This window comes from Sycon ciliatum, chromosome 1, assembly GCF_964019385.1.
Source record: "Sycon ciliatum chromosome 1, ocSycCili1.1, whole genome shotgun sequence".
In the NCBI taxonomy this organism is placed as follows: Eukaryota; Metazoa; Porifera; class Calcarea; order Leucosolenida; family Sycettidae; genus Sycon; species Sycon ciliatum.
Genome location: NC_088643.1, coordinates 35,857,271 through 35,875,379, shown reverse-complemented (window position 1 = coordinate 35,875,379; position 18,109 = coordinate 35,857,271). Strand labels below are relative to the sequence as shown.

The following is an 18,109-nucleotide window of genomic DNA, read 5'->3' as shown; positions in this document are numbered from 1 at the left end:
CTTGACTGTCCTCTTGACAAGTGAAAATCGCTGGCGTTGTCTGGGCCATAAAACCATTATTGGCATTAGTCCAACGCCTCCCTTGCTCCTCATCTCTGCATCTCGTAACGATAGGTCTGGCACATCGAAATCTAAAACTAAAATACTTGGAGCTCTTATTTGTTCAAGCTATATTTTCAGAGCCAGGAAGTTGCAAATGGCAAGAAACCCAGCTTCTCTTCACCATTGGTATCACGAGCTATGATCATTATCAGTGAGCAACGTTACTAGAGGAAAGTCGCTGGAGTGAACAGAAAGCTTTCCAAGCAGCAACGTTTCTTTCTCAGCAAGAACAAATAAAAATGAAAGAAGCAACACCAAGGATTTGTATAGGTACCCGGGTGTGTGTAGCCTCTGGCATGGCAAGGTTCTGCCACAGATTTCCAGTACAACGGCCACGGACAAGTGTCCCACTGAGATGCGGTCGCTCGCCCGGACCGCTCCGACGCGGACACCTGCGAAGAGCAGCCTGTGACGTTTATTTTTTTATGACAGAAAACTGCAAAAATAGTTGGGCTTGTCCCTTTAGTCCTACCCGTAGCTGAGTAGGTGCGTGTACGTGTGAGTACATCATGTTCGCGCGGATGATATGTGCACCGCGAATTTTAAACTTTTACTCGGCACAATCATACTTCTACTTGCTTGCTTTTCTCCTGTTCTCTTTATCTTCTTGCCTTTGGTCTTGCGTTGTAGTTGCGGTGTTGGTTCAAGCAAGCTTTAACTGGTCTAGTTTGCAAGAGCTTCGAGTGCAATTCCCGATACAAACACCCCTCTCCTCCCGGTGTGACCTCGTCAGCTTCTTTCCTGGCAAATACTTGAACAATGTTTGGAATATTATTTGACAAGCAAGGAGGAGAGAATTATTTTTACTGCTGTCAGCACGCGAGCAGTGGCAAATAACTCAAGCTGTCTTCTGGAGCTGTGGCACTAGGCTTGTGGGCCGTCGTATTTGCCCATAACGGAGAAACTCGCGGAATACGTTATGTGCTGACGACCTCTGTTCTACTGCTCAAGGTAAATTAAAATTTATTGACGTTGAGTGAGGACAAGTGTGGACCATGTGTATGGCCAATCAGCAGTGGTGCTCACCGGCCTTCCCTTCCTCACCGCGAAATATGCCTTTACGAAATTATCAATGAAATACTGTAGTCTGTAGTCCCTGGACTCACCGCGAAGGCACTGTACATGTACTTGAAACTATTTGAATATTTTCACTTTTTGCTACATATTCATACCGGTACTACTGAAGTACACTAACAACAGGGCCAATTACCTATCGGTATCCGGTATCCGTTGACGGACAGCGCTTCCTCAAGCTCCAATAACAGCCATCACGCTAGAGACCTGTATGCCAAACACTGCAGCATGGTCACCTCTAAGCAGTCTAACAAAACATGTGCACAGACAGTCCTTGTCACTCCAAACAGCAAGCATATCCTCTCTGGGGGCGACATATCCTGACAGTATGACCGAAGTCAAGCGTGACACTGTTGCGTCATGAGAGCGGTGCTGCAGGGCCTGCACTGACCATGTGTCATAGTAGAATAGCGAGTTTGACTGATCTTCCCAGATCAATGAGATCACACTAATCGGGATTTGTTCAATACCTTTTGGACCCAGCAAAGCATTGCTGCTGGTGAAATTCGAGTCACTTCGGAGAGGATGTATTGTATTTTGAGTGACACAGGATGTTTTTGCAGATGTCTTGTTAGACTGCGTAGAGGTGACCACGCCGGCTGCAAGGTTTGGCATACAGGCGTCTGGTGTGGTGCCTGTTGTTGGAGCTTGATGAAGTGCTTTCCGTCACCGGGTAGGTAAAATTAATATATTTTCAGGAAAACCTGGAACACACCCATGTACTGGGTGCCCTGTGGACGGTAATGGAGATGTTCACTATCTTGCAGTGCATGGTTCAGAAAGTATGAGTCATACACTGATACCTCAGTTGTCCGGAGACAAAAGTCACGGGCACTTCGGTCTACCGCACTTTGGACAAGTTTCGGTTGAAATATTACTACTCTTTTGTCACTTTTCGTGGAAATACAGTGCGTATCGGTTATAGTGTGGTCGTAAACAAGAATATACTGCTTACAAGAATGAACACTCATTTTTTCATAGTCATAACACATATTTTATGTGTATATTTATTCTTACAAGCAGTATTATCGCATAGTAGAATATATCGGCCCTAAGAATGGATTTTGTGTAGCAAAATATGCCAGATTAGTGCAAAGTGTATCGCCTGTAGTAATAACATCTGTGCTCTGTGCATACTCAATACAATAATATTCAACACAAAAAGAGAGTTATGTCCAAGGGAGCATTGGAGAATCACTTTTTCTGTCCAGTCGGACTCTTTCTTCCGACTTCCCTCGTATCCGCTGCTCCGCAGTCGCCTAGCACGACCGCGAGTCTGATTGATCCGTGTGTACGTGTATCATGTGTACGTGTCTACATGCCAAACGTGCGCGCATACATGTACATGTACATGTATGATGTCACACGTGCATATGATATGTCACACGTGATTTATCGTGTGTAAGAAATATCGGCAATAAGAATCAAATGTCGTTTTTCAAACACCCACGCTATAACCGATACCTACTGTATTACTACTCCTTTGTCACCTTTTGTGGAAATAGTGACGTCATGTGCCATATCTATAGCTGCCGTTCCCCATCAAGATGTATGTTACTCAGAGTTACAGACATTTCAAAGTTACAGGCAGTGCTCGGTCCCGGACCGCCTTGGATAAACGAGGTGTGAGTGTAACTCATTCCTGTTGGGGCGCTTGAATTTTGGCAATTTTGTGATGCAGTCCATTGAAGTCTGCACATGATGGCTATTGCCTTCCAGGATGTAGGCCTGGTTTGGTGTGATGGTGATGTGACTGAGGTGATGATTTCACTCATAAATATGGTTTGTTTTTAGCTTTTGTCATGTGCTGGTCGGATGTTGTACCAGCACTTACCCTGTGTCCTTTCAAAGTTATTATTGTTGTTTTTTGGGTTCGGGGGGGGGGGGGGGTATTTTGAGGCGTACCCCGATTCCAAGGTGTAGCCAGGCTGTAAGTTGAGTTACGAATCATTTTGCATGGTTGTAGACCCCAAAGGAAGCATACTTTGCAACGTTTGACAAGAGTATTTTGGTGGCACGGGAATGTACCATGGTAGTCACATGGAACTCTACGGGGAAAAATCACGGTTCGCGTCAGACTCGGCTTGAGGCCGAGTTTTGCGCATCCGTAGAAATGCCACCACCCTCTGGGATCAAGGCACTGGTGCAGCTCCTAAAGTAGAAATGCCACCACCCTCTGGGATCAAGGCACTGGTGCAGCTCCTAAAGTAGAAATGCCACCAGCCTCTGGGATCAAGGCACTGGTGCAGCTCCTAAAGTAGAAATGCCACCAACCTCTGGGATCAAGGCACTGGTGCAGCTCCTAAAGCGGTGGTAACTATACAGCTGTACAAACTATTCAGCAAGCAGACAGTGTAATAATAACACATACATGGCTTAAGGCACCGGTACTCGGTTCTTGCTACGTGTACTAGAACTAAGTTTCACAATACATCTCATTATCCTCAGCTACAAGCACAAATCAATACCAGTCATTATCGCCTTCTTAGTATAATGGATGGCGGCAGATAATCTGAAGGAGTCGCCACAACTGCCGGATATTGACATACATATATTGGACAGAGCTAGAGAACAGCAGCGGAAGCATGTACTGTGCATGTTGTTCGCGTATCTGTGTTTTATTATTATTATTATTATTATTGTTGTTATTATTCGGATGGTGAGCCAATCAAATAATTGTGAAAAGAAGAAGGGCAAAATGTTACAAGTTATGACTAACTGTCCACCAACGTAACCAGATCTTATACAGTCAGCGAGTGCGACAAAATGGCACAAAACTGACATTGCGTTGCGCTTTCCTTCCCCTCTTGGACCTTTCCGAACATGAGCCTTCCAAGTTGGAAGGTTGTCGGTTTGCGCCTTGGAGAAGTGTTGGAGCTAGGTGTCAGGTCGCCGAATGTCTCAGTACTCCTTGTCAGTTTTGTGCCATTTTGTCGCACTCGCTGACTGTATAAGATCTGGTTACGTTGGTGGACAGTTAGTCATAACTTGTAACATTTTGTCCTTCTTCTTTTCACAATTGTTATTATTACTATTATTATTATTAAAAAGCTTCCGTGGAGATAAAAATGTAATCAACGCAATAAATAGAGTAAGCTGCGCACTCAGTACAAACACCATAAGCAAAACTTGTTTTCATGTAAATAAAGAAGCTTGTTCCTAAACGTTTTCGTCGCCATCTCATCAGAGGATTACTGGCAAATCAACAAAAGCTCTTAACTCAATATATATACGCACAATGCAAGTAATAATTTAGACCCTAACTAGCGCGATAAAATGAGAGCTGAAAGAAACATTACACCATTCAACGATATCAGGTGACAACAGATGCGATAAATTCACCACTAGAAAGTCACCATGCAACCACAAACGAGAACTACTGATCTAAATTCACAAACAATTTCAACGTAAACAAATTCTTTTTCTGCCTACACAAAATCGGCTTAGTGGTAAAAATGTAAATAGACTCCAATACACGCAAATACCTTTGACTACGTGAACGATTTTTACCACTAAGCCGATTTTGTGTAGGCAGAAAAAGAATTTGTTTACGTTGAAATTGTTTGTGAATTTAGATCAGTAGTTCTCGTTTGTGGTTGCATGGTGACTTTCTAGTGGTGAATTTATCGCATCTGTTGTCACCTGATATCGTTGAATGGTGTAATGTTTCTTTCAGCTCTCATTTTATCGCGCTAGTTAGGGTCTAAATTATTACTTGCATTGTGCGTATATATATTGAGTTAAGAGCTTTTGTTGATTTGCCAGTAATCCTCTGATGAGATGGCGACGAAAACGTTTAGGAACAAGCTTCTTTATTTACATGAAAACAAGTTTTGCTTATGGTGTTTGTACTGAGTGCGCAGCTTACTCTATTTATTGCGTTGATTATTATTATTACCGTATTTCCGCAAATAAAAGGCCGTCCTCGTATACAACGCCTTCCTCGTATACAAGGCCGGGGCAGGGGGCGGTTGAAAAAATAAACGACCGTCTCCGATTAGAAGACCGGGCTTACTAAATGAGTCTTTGTTCCTGTGTTAAAAATAGAAGACCGTGCTCAAACTGTGGGAAAAAATAGAAGACCGTGCTCAAACTGTGTAGAAGAAAATGGAAGAACGGGGGTAAAACTGTGTGGCGAGAAATAGAAGACCGGGTCAAACTGGGTTGAAAGAATAAAAGACCGTCCTCGAATACAAGACCGTCCTCGATTATAAGGCCGGGTTAGGACGAGGTTGAAAAAATAGTAGACCGGCCTACTATTTGTGGAAATACGGTATTATTATTATAAGTATGTAGTTGTCCGTGGTGTACATGCATGCATACATTATTATACATTAGATACGATGATGATGTGATACATTAGATATGATGATGAAAACGCTGAAATATAAAGAGTAGGCTATGGTCAGTACAGACTGTACTATGAAGGTGATAATGACTGGTATGACTTGTGCTTGTAGCTAAGGATAATGAGATGTATTGTGAAACTTAGTTGCAGTACACGACGAAAGAACCGAGTACCAGTGCCTGAAACCCTGTATGTGTTATTCTTGTACTGGACCGGCTTTAGTGCCCGTTTGCTGCACAGTTCAATGTGCCTCCCATTGTACATTCCCGTCCCACCGAAATACTTATCAAATGTTTCAAACTGTATGTTTCCTTTGGGGTCTACAACAACCATGCAAAACGATTCGTTGCTCAACTTACGGCCCGGCTACGTCTTGGAATAGGGTATGCCTCAAATATGCCCCCCCCCCCCCCTCAAAAAATTGAAACGACTGAAGTATGGGACACAGGGTAAGTGCTGGTACAACATACGACGAGCACATGACAAAAGCTACTAACAAACCATAACTACCGTATTATCTCTAATATAAGCACAGTCTCCAATAATAGCACGCCTCCAATAATAGAACACCTTGGGGCGGCATTCAAAAAATAAAGTGCTCAGTCTCCATTATAAGCACACTGTGTAAATTCATTATCTGTACCGGCGAAAAAACCCTGAAATGTGTGTGTTTGACATGAATTTGGCATGGCAACATGCCTCTGAAATGAGGTTGAAATAATAATGGAACAGTCTCCAATAAAGGAACGTCTCCAATAATAGCACGGGGCGGAGGTTCATTGAAAAAATAAAGGACCGTGCTTATATTAGAGATAATACGGTATGAGTGAAATCATCACCTCAGTCACATCACCACCACACCAAACCAGGCCTACATCCTGGAAGGCAACAGCCATCATGTGCAGACTTCAACGGACTGCATCACAAAATTGCCAAAATTCAAGCGCCCCAACAGGAATGAGTTACACTCACACCTCGTTTATCCAGGGCGGTCCGGGACCGAGTACTGCCCGTAACTTGGAAATGTCTGTAACTCTGAGTCACGTACATTTGAGGGAATGGCTAGATCTATGGCATGATAATATTATGATGTCACTACAGAGGTTCCGCACTACGTAAGTGGGCGGGAAACCCGTAAATTCGCGAGTTTTCACTCCACTTTTGGAAAGTTGTCTACGTAGAGTACATAAATGGAGCTCTACTAATGGAGGTGCTCCGTAAGTGGATTAGGGTGTAAATTTACGACTCTCTCCCTCCGTAAGTGGATTGGGGTATACATTTATGACTCTCTCCCTAGGCCGTACACTGTCGCGTTTGGAGTTGCCAAGGGCAGCTACATGATTGGAAACTACGTATGGTGGAACACGGATCCACATGCAGTGTACGTAAGACTTTCCATAGATCGACTACGTTAGTACTAACTTAATTGCGTTGTGCGCATCCACGAAAGTGACAAAAGAGTAGCAATTTTTCGACTTAAAGTTTCCCACAGAGTGCCCGGTAGACCGAAGTACCCATGACTTTGGTGTCAGGGTAATGAGGTATCAGTGTACACCTCATATTATCTCAACCATGCACTGAGTGACTTTGGTGTCAGGGTAATGAGGTATCAGTGGACACCTCATATTATCTCAACCATGCACTGAGTGACTTTGGTGTCAGGGTAATGAGGTATCAGTGGACACCTCATATTATCTCAACCATGCACTGAGTGACTTTGGTGTCAGGGTAATGAGGTATCAGTGGACACCTCATATTATCTCAACCATGCACTGAGTGACTTTGGTGTCAGGGTAATGAGGTATCAGGCACATTCAAATTTCGGCCTCCCAGGACTAAAACACATTTCGGCACATTCAAATTTCGGCCTCCCAGGGCTAAAACACATTTCGGCACATTCAAATTTCGGCCTCCCAGGGCTAAAACACATTTCGGCACATTCAAATTTCGGCCTCCCAGGGCTAAAACACATTTCGGCACATTCAAATGTCGGCCTCCCAGGGCTAAAACACATTTCGGCACATTCAAATTTCGGCCTCCCAGGACTAAAACACATTTCGGCACATTCAAATTTCGGCCTCCCAGGGCTAAAACACATTTCGGCACATTCAAATTTCGGCCTCCCAGGACTAAAACACATTTCGGCACATTCAAATTTCGGCCTCCCAGGGCTAAAACACATTTCGGCACATTCAAATTTCGGCCTCCCAGGAATAAAACACATTTCGGCACATTCAAATTTCGGCCTCCCAGGGCTAAAACACATTTCGGCACATTCAAATTTCAGCCTCCCAGGGCTTAAACACATTTCGGCACATTCAAATTTCGGCCTCCCAGGGCTAAAACACATTTCGGCACATTCAAATTTTGGCCTCCCAGGGCTAAAACACATTTCGGCACATTCAAATTTCGGCCTCCCAGGGCTAAAACACATTTCGGCACATTCAAATTTCGGCCTCCCAGGACTAAAACACATTTCGGCACATTCAAATTTCGGCCTCCCAGGGCTAAAACACATTTCGGCACATTCAAATTTCGGCCTCCCAGGAATAAAACACATTTCGGCACATTCAAATTTCGGCCTCCCAGGGCTAAAACACATTTCGGCACATTCAAATTTTGGCCTCCCAGGGCTAAAACACATTTTGGCACATTCAAATTTCGGTCTCCCAGGGCTAAAACACATTTCGGCACATTCAAATTTCAGCCTCCCAGGGCTTAAACACATTTCGGCACATTCAAATTTCGGCCTCCCAGGGCTAAAACACATTTCGGCACATTCAAATTTTGGCCTCCCAGGGCTAAAACACATTTTGGCACATTCAAATTTCGGTCTCCCAGGGCTAAAACACATTTCGGCACATTCAAATTTCAGCCTCCCAGGGCTTAAACACATTTCGGCACATTCAAATTTCGGCCTCCCAGGGCTAAAACACATTTCGGCACATTCAAATTTTGGCCTCCCAGGGCTAAAACACATTTCGGCACATTCAAATTTCGGCCGCCCAGGGCTAAAACACATTTCGGCACATTCAAATTTCGGCCTCCCAGGTCTAAAACACATTTTGGCACATTCAAATTTCGGCCTCCCAGGGCTAAAACACATTTCGGCACATTCAAATTTCGGCCTCCCAGGGCTAAAACACATTTCGGCACATTCAAATTTCGGCCTCCCAGGGCTAAAACACATTTTGGCACATTCAAATTTCGGTCTCCCAGGGCACATTTTGGCTGCAACAAATTTTCGGCCTGTTCTGCTGCTGCCTGTATACACTGTCACACTAAACTTTGCAGAACAAAATTTCGGCTGCAACAAATTTTCAGGCAAATATGATCAGGGGAAGGGTGTATTGCTCCCTACATGGGAGCTCGCGGTTTTCCTGCCGACTTGAATTCTCACTTGACTGACTCACGACTGCCATCCAGAGAACACGAGAAGTCCATCGAACCGTCCACTCGGCAACCCTGCAAGAAAGCACCACTCCCTGGTCAATACACAGTGTTTCGGTGAATTCACGCCTCATCAGTTGAGCTTGAGTAGGCTGAGGAAGATTGTGCCTGAAGAGCACCACTTATACAGTGCTGTCCAGGCACAAACATCACCAGGGATACAAACTTACGGAGACGCTCCGTTTCCAGCGCGACAAACACCTCGTGAACACCAGATAGCAGCGTGAGTCAGTGTCGCTCATGGAGGTGCTGAACAAACGCTGAGGACCGTTGGCCATTCACAACGTTGTTGCCTCCAAACCATCTAATTCGCAAGCCCGCGCTGGGGACAACAATGTGAAGAAGAGGTTGGTGCGACTTTGGCGATATTGGTTCACTTCCAGTAGTGAACATCTCTATCACCGTCCAATACATGGGTATACCCGATGACGGAAAGAACTTCCTCAAGCTCCAACAACAGGCACCAGACCAGACGCCTGTATGCCAAACCTTGCAGCCTGGTCACCTCTATGCAGTCTAACAAGACATCTGCAAAAACATCCTGTGTCACTCAAAATACAATACATCCTCTCCGAAGTGACTCGAATTTCACCAGCAGCAATGCTTTGCTGGGGTCCAAAAGGTATTGAACAAATCCCGATTAGTGTGATCTCATTGATCTGGGAAGATCAGTCAAACTCGCTATTCTACTATGACACATGGTCAGTGCAGGCCCTGCAGCACCGCTCTCATGACGCAACAGTGTCACGCTTGACTTCGGTCATACTGTCAGGATATGTCGCCCCCAGAGAGGATATCCTTGCTGTTTGGAGTGACAAGGACTGTCTGTGCACATGTTTTGTTAGACTGCGTAGAGGTGACCATGCTGCAGTGTTTGGCATACATGTCTCTAGCGTGATGCCTGTTATCGGAGCTTAAGAAAGCACTGTCCGTCGTCAATGGATAGGAAATTTGTCTTTCTTGTTAGTACAAGTTGTATGTGGTAAAGTGTGAAAATATTCTAATATTCTAATATGCCTATTTCAAGTAAACGTGCAATCATTTTTGGACAGCATGTCCCTTATTCTAATATGCCTATTTCAAGTAAACGTGCAATAGCTTTTGGACAGCATGTCCCAGTTCCCTTCGGGGAACGGACACGATAATTTACTCTTTTTTTAATGTCGCAGGTGGTAACGGAGACAGTCCACTATCTTGTAGTGTATGGTTCAGAAAATACGAGTCCTCACTCCTTCCTGTTGGGCTGCTTGAAGCTTAGCTATTTTGTTACGGATGCAATTCATTGACATTGATGATGGGTATTGCCTTCCAGGTTGTAGGCATGGAATGGGATGGTGATAGTGTGATTCGGATGAGGCAATGCAGCAATTATGCTTGCATAGTGATGATGCGTTCTTAGTTCTATCATGTATGTTGCACCAGCGCTCGGTTTCTGTCCCCAAAGTCGTTTTTTTGTGGGGGGGGGGGGGGGCATAGCTACATTTCTGCCACTCATCTCCATCTTTCTTCTTCTCCTTCTCGACATCATACTCCATTTCACAACTACCGTATTTTCCTGGTTAGAAGTCGACCTTTTAGTATGACCTGCAGAAAGCAAATTTAAAAGAAGATTGTCGACTTGCTGAGTTACTGGTAATCAGCTTTTGATCATATTGATATTGAACCGGTGAATCGAGACCCCACGTAGTGGGATAGATTTATCACGGGTAAAATACGGTGCTCTCGTCTCCACCTTCCTCATCTACAGAGAGCCAGAGACAGGCAGACAGAGAGAGAGAGAGAGGGGAGGGGGCAGCAACAGAGCGAGAAAAAAAACTTACCTTAGTGTACACAAACTCATTTGTGCCAGCCTGGTGGCAATCTGGTTATCCAAAATCCACATACCGTAATCTAGCGCATATAAGACCATGGTGTCATATTCGAATATTAGACCACCTCTGTGAATGAAAATCAGATGCGTACACTGTACATCGATGTCCGTCCCGCTGCACATGCTAGCATGTGATGTATGTGTGTAGCATGCATGCATGCTGTGTGCCGTACATGTACTAGTATATATGATAACAAGGAACCGAGTGTCCGAGTGTATCTAGACATACATATACACCAATGTACCATGTGATGTATGTGTGTAGCATGCATGCACGCTGTGTGCCGTACATGTACTAGTATATATGATAACAAGGAACCGAGTGACCGAGTGTATCTACAGATATATACACCAATATGAAAATCCAGGCGAAGCCGAGGTTTTTATAACTGGTGTATATATCTCGGTATACACGATGTTCCTTTGTTATGATATATTTATACCTCTCCATATTCACTGTGTGTGACCTCCTAATGGCTTGTTCCTCGCCGACAACTACTGCTAATTTCCCTTAGCGGTGTATATGGAGATACACACACCGCTAAGGGAGAGCATGCCTAAGACGGTAAGTGTATACGGAGTGAGGTATAATTTTGCACATATACATGTTGATGCCATGTTTGTCTCTCGCATATAAGACCATGTTCTTATATGCGATGTTTGTCTCTGGCATATAAGACCATGTTCTTCTATTTGACCATGTTCTTCTATTTGAAGGAAAAAGCACTAGTGAAAGGACAGAGAACAGCGATTTTTCCACTATAAGACGGCGGGCGCAAGATTACGGTAATAGAGAGGTTCCGCACTACGTAAAGTTGAGCAACTTTACGTTAGTGGGCGGGAAAAACCCGTGAATTCGCGAGTTTGCACTCCGCTTACGGAAAGTTGTCTACGGAGAGTACGTAGATAGGGCTCTGATAACGTAGCTGGTCCGTAAGTGGATTGGGGTACAAATTTATGACTCTCTCCCCAGGTCGATCTGGTCGTACACTGCCGCGTTCGGAGTTGCCAAGGGCAGCTACGTGATTTGAAAACTCCGTATGGCGGAACCCAGATGCGCATGCAGTTTACGTAAGACTTTCCGTAGATCGACTACGTTTTTTACTAACGTAATTACGTTATGCGGAACCTCTCTACTTAGAGTAGAGTGCGCATCAGTGCTCACCATACCCTTTGTGGCGATTTTGTTACTTTGTGGCGATTTTGTAACATTCCTTTTTGTCCAGTATCTGCTTTTATAATTGGTGTACAGGCCAACTCTTGACTCCTTTCCAAGTACGATGCCACTTGGGCTTAGCGGTCCCTGCATAAAGTGGAATCCTCTCCGTATCGGACAAATTTTCACGCACGGATGGGCTGCCATAGAAAACTCACCGCAGCAAGCGGAATACTGTCGAACGTGGAAAGCAGAACGGATTTCATGCACAGGTGAGCACAGATAGTTTCAAACCTGACATTGAATTGCTAGTTGAACAAACTGTTGTGATTGTGCATTTGTTTGTCGGATGTGTTTAGGTTGGGTGTATGATGTAGAGGGTGTGGCATGGGAGGGGGGGGGGGGGGGAGGGGGGCATAATATCATACGAAAAAGGGAGAAGGGGAGAGTTTTTGTTGCCAGAAGTTGTTTACTGTTTGGCGTTTGGAACTTACAGAAGGGGGGGGGGGGGCAGTGCCCTCCTACTCTGATTGACCCCCGCACCCCCCCCCCCTCCCCCCCTGTGAAAAAGTGGCGCTCCCTCCTTTGTCGATTTTTTTGGTGTTTTTCATGTCATTCCACGAAAATGCAGTCGATAGTCATGAGGGGGCTCAGAAAGGCACATTTGTCTGGGGTGAAGAGTTCGCCACCGTACGTTGCATTCGGCATGGCACGACAATATTTGCAAAATGGGTTACTGGGTTACTGTTTCCCCTGCCCCCCCCCCCCCCCGACCCCACTATTTTGATCTGGCTTGAACCCTGCACACTCAAGTAACTACTGAAATACTGTAAAAGTCATACCGTATATACATATAACGAAGTGCTAACTCTAACGAGTTAACGAGGAGAAATCTGTCGTTAAAATAGAAATCGTTATACAGAAATCGATACATAATTATACTGTTCTATTGAGCGTTGAGAATGCGTGAGAATCGTCACCTTTGGTACACGTAAACTAGTCAGTTTTGGGAAATGGTTATATATGCGCCGCCAGAGTTAGAATAATGGCTTTTACAGTATGATATTCATAAGGTTGAGGGAGTTGAAAATGGGAAAAGTCTGAAGATAAAATTGACTGTCTCCACCAGGACTCGAATCAGGGACCCTCGCTTATGTCCAGCGATGCTCCACCACTAAGAAGTAACTGTTTATGATAAACAATGAAGCAATGAAGCAATGAAGCCCAACTGATAATACTTAGTATTGATAAATGTTTGATAATTTGGGGCTCTCCGCGTACTAGTTTGTGCGTTAACATTAGCCTGTGTAGTGTCACAGAAAGCATGAGTTTTGAAGTCTGAAGAAAATGTTGAAAGGTCTCTGCTGGTATGTCAGCTACACCATAGCTCGGTGGTTATAGTCCATTTCAAAAAGATTATCAATCCGGTTTTGGTCTTAAAAAGTATGAAGATAAGGGAAATTTGGACAACAAAGTACATAGAATAGCTTGTTAGGACACGGCAAATTGTTCTGTGAAGGTTTCGGAACAATTGGACCAGCCGTTAAGGAGTTAGAATTTCGGCCAGGTTTCCGGCCTTTTCCCATGGTTTACAATTTGCCCTGGATGTCAGTATCGATTTTTTTAATCAAAACCCACGATTTATCTGTTCCTTTCTGGCCTTGTGGTTATGAATGCTGTCTGCTGACCATGAAGTTGTGAGTTCAAATCCCAAACTATCTTCAAGTCAAACTTTTTTTTCATTGTTTTGGTGATCACGCTGGTACAAAAAGTACAAGCCAAAGAAGGTGGCTGCGCCAAACGACTTGTTGTTGTTGGAGCTCGCATTTCCTGCCGAACTTACTGACACTTGACTGGTTCACGCCATGTGAACACACCCACAACACTGAAACGGTGTGAGTGAACACGGAAGTCATTGCGCTGTAGCTACGTGTTGTTGAATACAACAGCACATCGATCGATCGATTTCTCTTTGAGAATTATTTTAGTATTTCAAGATCGCCAATTTATTTGATTTTGAGAGTCAATGCGTATCAGACAGAACACGGACCCACACTGCTCCTCAATGCCCCCTGGATGAAATCAGACAAGTGTTTGCGGACATCGTCACCGATGCGACTCGCCCAAAGGTGCTGTCCATCCCCTCTGGTCCGCATGCAAGTACTGATCTCTGCTGTTTCAAGCCAGTATCCATCGCATGTGTACGCAAGTTGCTCAACAGTGTAGATACGACAAAGTCAACGGGCAGTGATGGCGTACCTGCTCTTGTACTAGCAGCATGCTCTGACCTCAGTCTTAGCTCCATCAGTAACTCTCATCTTCAACAAGTCACTTTCCGAAGGGAGATTTCCACTATCCATGAAACTTGCAAATATCACCCCTGTGTACAAGAGCGGCGACCGTACTAAGGCCACCAATTTCAGACCTGTTTCTCTGTTGCCGATTATCTCAAAGATCCTTGAGCGCATCGTACATTCACAACTCACTGAATTCTTGACCACCCACAGCCTCTACCCAGATTGCCAGTTCGGATTCCGGAAACAGCACTCAACAGAGGATGCTGTTGTGATGGCATCGGAGGCTTTTGCCAATGCCAAAGACTTGCGCTGCCTTTGTTGACATGTCGAAGGCATTCGACAAGGTTCAACATGGCACCCTCATCCGCGACCTCTTCAGTATTGGTGTTGGTGGAAGTGCGCTGAATTGGTTGGCAGACTACCTAAGTGACCGGCAGCAAAGAGTTGTCATTGGGAACCAGCACAGCAAGGTATTTCAGCCCAGCAGTGGTGTGCCCCAGGGTTCCGTACTTGGTCCTCTGCTGTTTCTCCTCTATGTCCGTGGTGTGGCAGCTGAAGTGCAACCGTATGGTGTGCGGACAGTTCAGTTTGCAGATGACATCATGCTCTATATTAGTAGCAGGGACAAACATCAGCTGGAACGCAGTATGTCTTCTGCAGTTACGCACCTGGCCAGATGGCTTGCCAGCAGGAGCCTGGTACTAAACGAGAGTAAAACCCAGATTTTGTTCATCCCTGCCGATCGTTCTGTGAATCCTCATGTCAGCGTTATGTGCTCTGGAGTTCAACTGGCACAAGTAGAATCCGCAAAGTATCTTGGTGTCCACATGGACCAAGATCTCAAGTGGACCACCATGGTCAACCAGATCGCCAAGCGAGCTGTATGTAAAATAGCTGTCCTGTTTAGAAACAGGCGCTGCATGCCCCTCCCATGCCGCATCACGTACCTGAAGTCCCTGATCCTTCCTGACTTCCTGTATGCCAGCAACTGTTTCTCTACTGGCCTCACCTCACATCAGCTCAAGTGCCTAGAGCGTCTACTCAAGCGCGCAGTCCGCTGTGTTTACAACGCTCCATTTGCATCCCCATCTGCGCCGCTGTATTGCCAATTGCGCTTGCACTCGCTAGAAGTTATATACTGCCACAAGCTCCTTGGCTACACTTGCGCTGCCTTCAGGGTAAATAAAGCACATTTTTTGGTTCCTCAATCGTTGTGGTATTGATGGACAAGAGCACCTACACATGTACATTGTACATTATATCATGGCAAGGATCAATGTCAAAGTTGACTGACTCACTGTTCTTGCACAGCATGTGGTGTATTCCTGTTTTCGTACACCCAGAGAAATCAAGCAAACAGTTCGAGTCCCTCCAGCGCCGTTATTCTGGCTCGTATCGACCCCAGAGGTTTTCGAGCCGACAGCTGAGAATCGCTGCTGTACCTTGTAGGTGTTTCGATTGTGGAATTCGGTTGAGATTTGACTGAGTTATGACTCGTTGAATGCACTTGCACACATGGCATTGCCACCGTTTTCATACATTTGGGACCAAAAAAAGTTTCAGAATTTGGGAAAAAGTGGCCCGGTCGGGCGACCGGAAACAAGGTCATTATTTGTTTTGGCCTTACCGATATGTTCAGTCCTCTTAATGCCGGCCGTGCCACACGTAGTCAGGGAAATCGAGCACTTAAATTTCCAGTCACTAAGACATCTGCTGGCACACATTCTGCCTCATTCCAATGTGTATCACTGTGGAACAGGCTCCAGCCCGACATCAGGAAAATCCCACAGTACCAGCGATTCATGCGATCCCTCCCAGCACATGCTGCTTTTCAGTAATGCCACTGCCCGCTGTATTATCATTTCCTTTACTGGCCTAACTGGCTTTTAATACTTCATTACCCACTCTACTCAGTATCATTACCTTCATTGGCCTTTTATAATTTATTCTCCTTTTTAGTCGATGTCATGTAATTAGGCAAATTTGCCTGTTTGTTCTTCGACTCTAAATATACAAACAAAAATGCCGTCTTCTATCAGCTTTCACAGGCGTCTGCTTTTCTCAAAATGTCGTCGAAGTCACACGGATAGCTTTGCCAAGTCATGGCCTTGGGAATGAGTCTGTGTCGATGTCGTTTTCGTCACATCGTGAGAGTAAATTGCATCGCAGCTCGAAGAAATTGGGCACGAAACGAATTGGGACCCATCCCGCTCGTCAACATTTACCACACTTTCGACATGTCCTCTCTGACTCCATATCGATACGAGGAAGAACTCGTTTGTTGTAAACCAGACGTACATGTACCGACGTGAGTGAGTTGTCATTTTTCATGCTTTCGTGCGAATTATTTCTTCGAGTTTACAGTGAGTTTTTCCAGCCAGCTCTCGAGCGCGCATACGGTAAGACGGCAAACTCCCCAGGCGATCGCCAGGATTGCTAATCTTTTTGAAACTGACTGTAGAGCATTGTTGGCCTATAGCGAAGGTCCCTGGTTCCAACCCTGGTTCTGATGGTGACAATCAAATTTTCTTCAGACCCTTTCCCTTTTCAACACCATCAACTGAAAAATAAATAATAAATAATTAGAATTTGTTTGACACTTTATGCAGCTTCATATCAGGCCAAGCAGCCACAACTGAAAAATTAGATTTTGTCGATAAACCGGTGTGCAGCGCTGCATCAAACATCGTACAGTACTTGTGCATGAAATGGATTTGTGATTTGAGTGCGACGCCTCCTTGTCCGAGTCCTGAGATTGATGTCTCCGTGGTGGATTTTAATGAATCTTCAACAGTATATTTTCCTTGTGTCTGCTGCTGCACCGTAGCAATTGCTTTCTTTCAAATATTTATATACTACTTAGCGTGTTGGTGCATCTACGAAATATATCTAGCCAAACCTAGTTGACTGTGCTCGCACGGGGCGATTGCTCCTCGAAACTTCGTCTCCAACTAGTCAGGACTCTAGCCAGGTAAAAATAGCAGAAGGGAGGGGGGGGGGCAGGGGAAACAGTTACCCATTTTCCCTTTCCAAAATTCTCTTGCCACCCAAAACGCAACGTACCCCAACTTCACCCCAGACAAGGGTGCCTTTGTGAATCCTCTGTTAGTGACTGTCGACTGTATTTTCGCTGAATAGCCTGGAAAAACACAAAAATCGACAAGTGAGAGGGGGGGGGGGTGCACCACTTTGTTTACAGGAGGGCGCTCAATCAGAGTACGGGGTGCTCCGCCACCGTACCCCCTTTTGACTAGAACTCTGCTGATGTTCAGAAAAGGATACGGGAAGATGTGGAAGTATAGTATGATGCTGAACTAGATTTTTGAATTGGCTGGGTAGGTGGTTGCCATTCAGTGAGATGTAGTCTAACAGTTGTGATGGAGTAGGTTGTTGCTATCCTCTACACACTTTCCTCCTCGCTATTTAAAATGTTCCATTTATGTCTTGCTTTTTTTGCTGCCGATAGCGAAGATGCGACATGACTTCTTATAGTTGATGTTTTTGACCTTTTACAGGAAACAGTGAACGGGGCATTCAAATTTATGAGATGGTGAGTGCATGGAAAGAATAGCAGACTGACAGCGATGACAGAATTGAATTTCAGGTTGTATCGCTGTTGCAATTGCACACGAGTGTTAAGTTGTTGGAAGTTTCGCATGTGCCATCCACAATGTGGTCTTATCTGGTGAGATGTTTCGGCAGGGGGCGGGAATTAGATCAAGGCTGTCAAGTGCAGTACGATGTACAACAACATGGAAGTTCAGACTCGATGTGCTGAATTGTGCACATTTTCATCCTGCACTGGCACGTAT

General features: G+C 44.9%; 1 long non-coding RNA gene across 2 annotated transcripts; it reads left to right on the top strand.

The window, feature by feature from the left end:
- The first annotated feature begins 679 nt into the window (after positions 1 to 679).
- On the top strand, positions 680 to 17,849 carry LOC135806964 (uncharacterized). Of its 2 annotated transcripts, none has more exons than XR_010551382.1 (3): positions 680 to 1,053; positions 12,097 to 12,272; positions 17,813 to 17,849. It is a non-coding gene; the product is annotated as an uncharacterized LOC135806964 (long non-coding RNA). The 2 variants fall into 2 exon arrangements; XR_010551383.1 differs by having other exon boundaries at positions 12,071 to 12,272.
- The last annotated feature ends 260 nt before the right edge of the window (positions 17,850 to 18,109 follow it).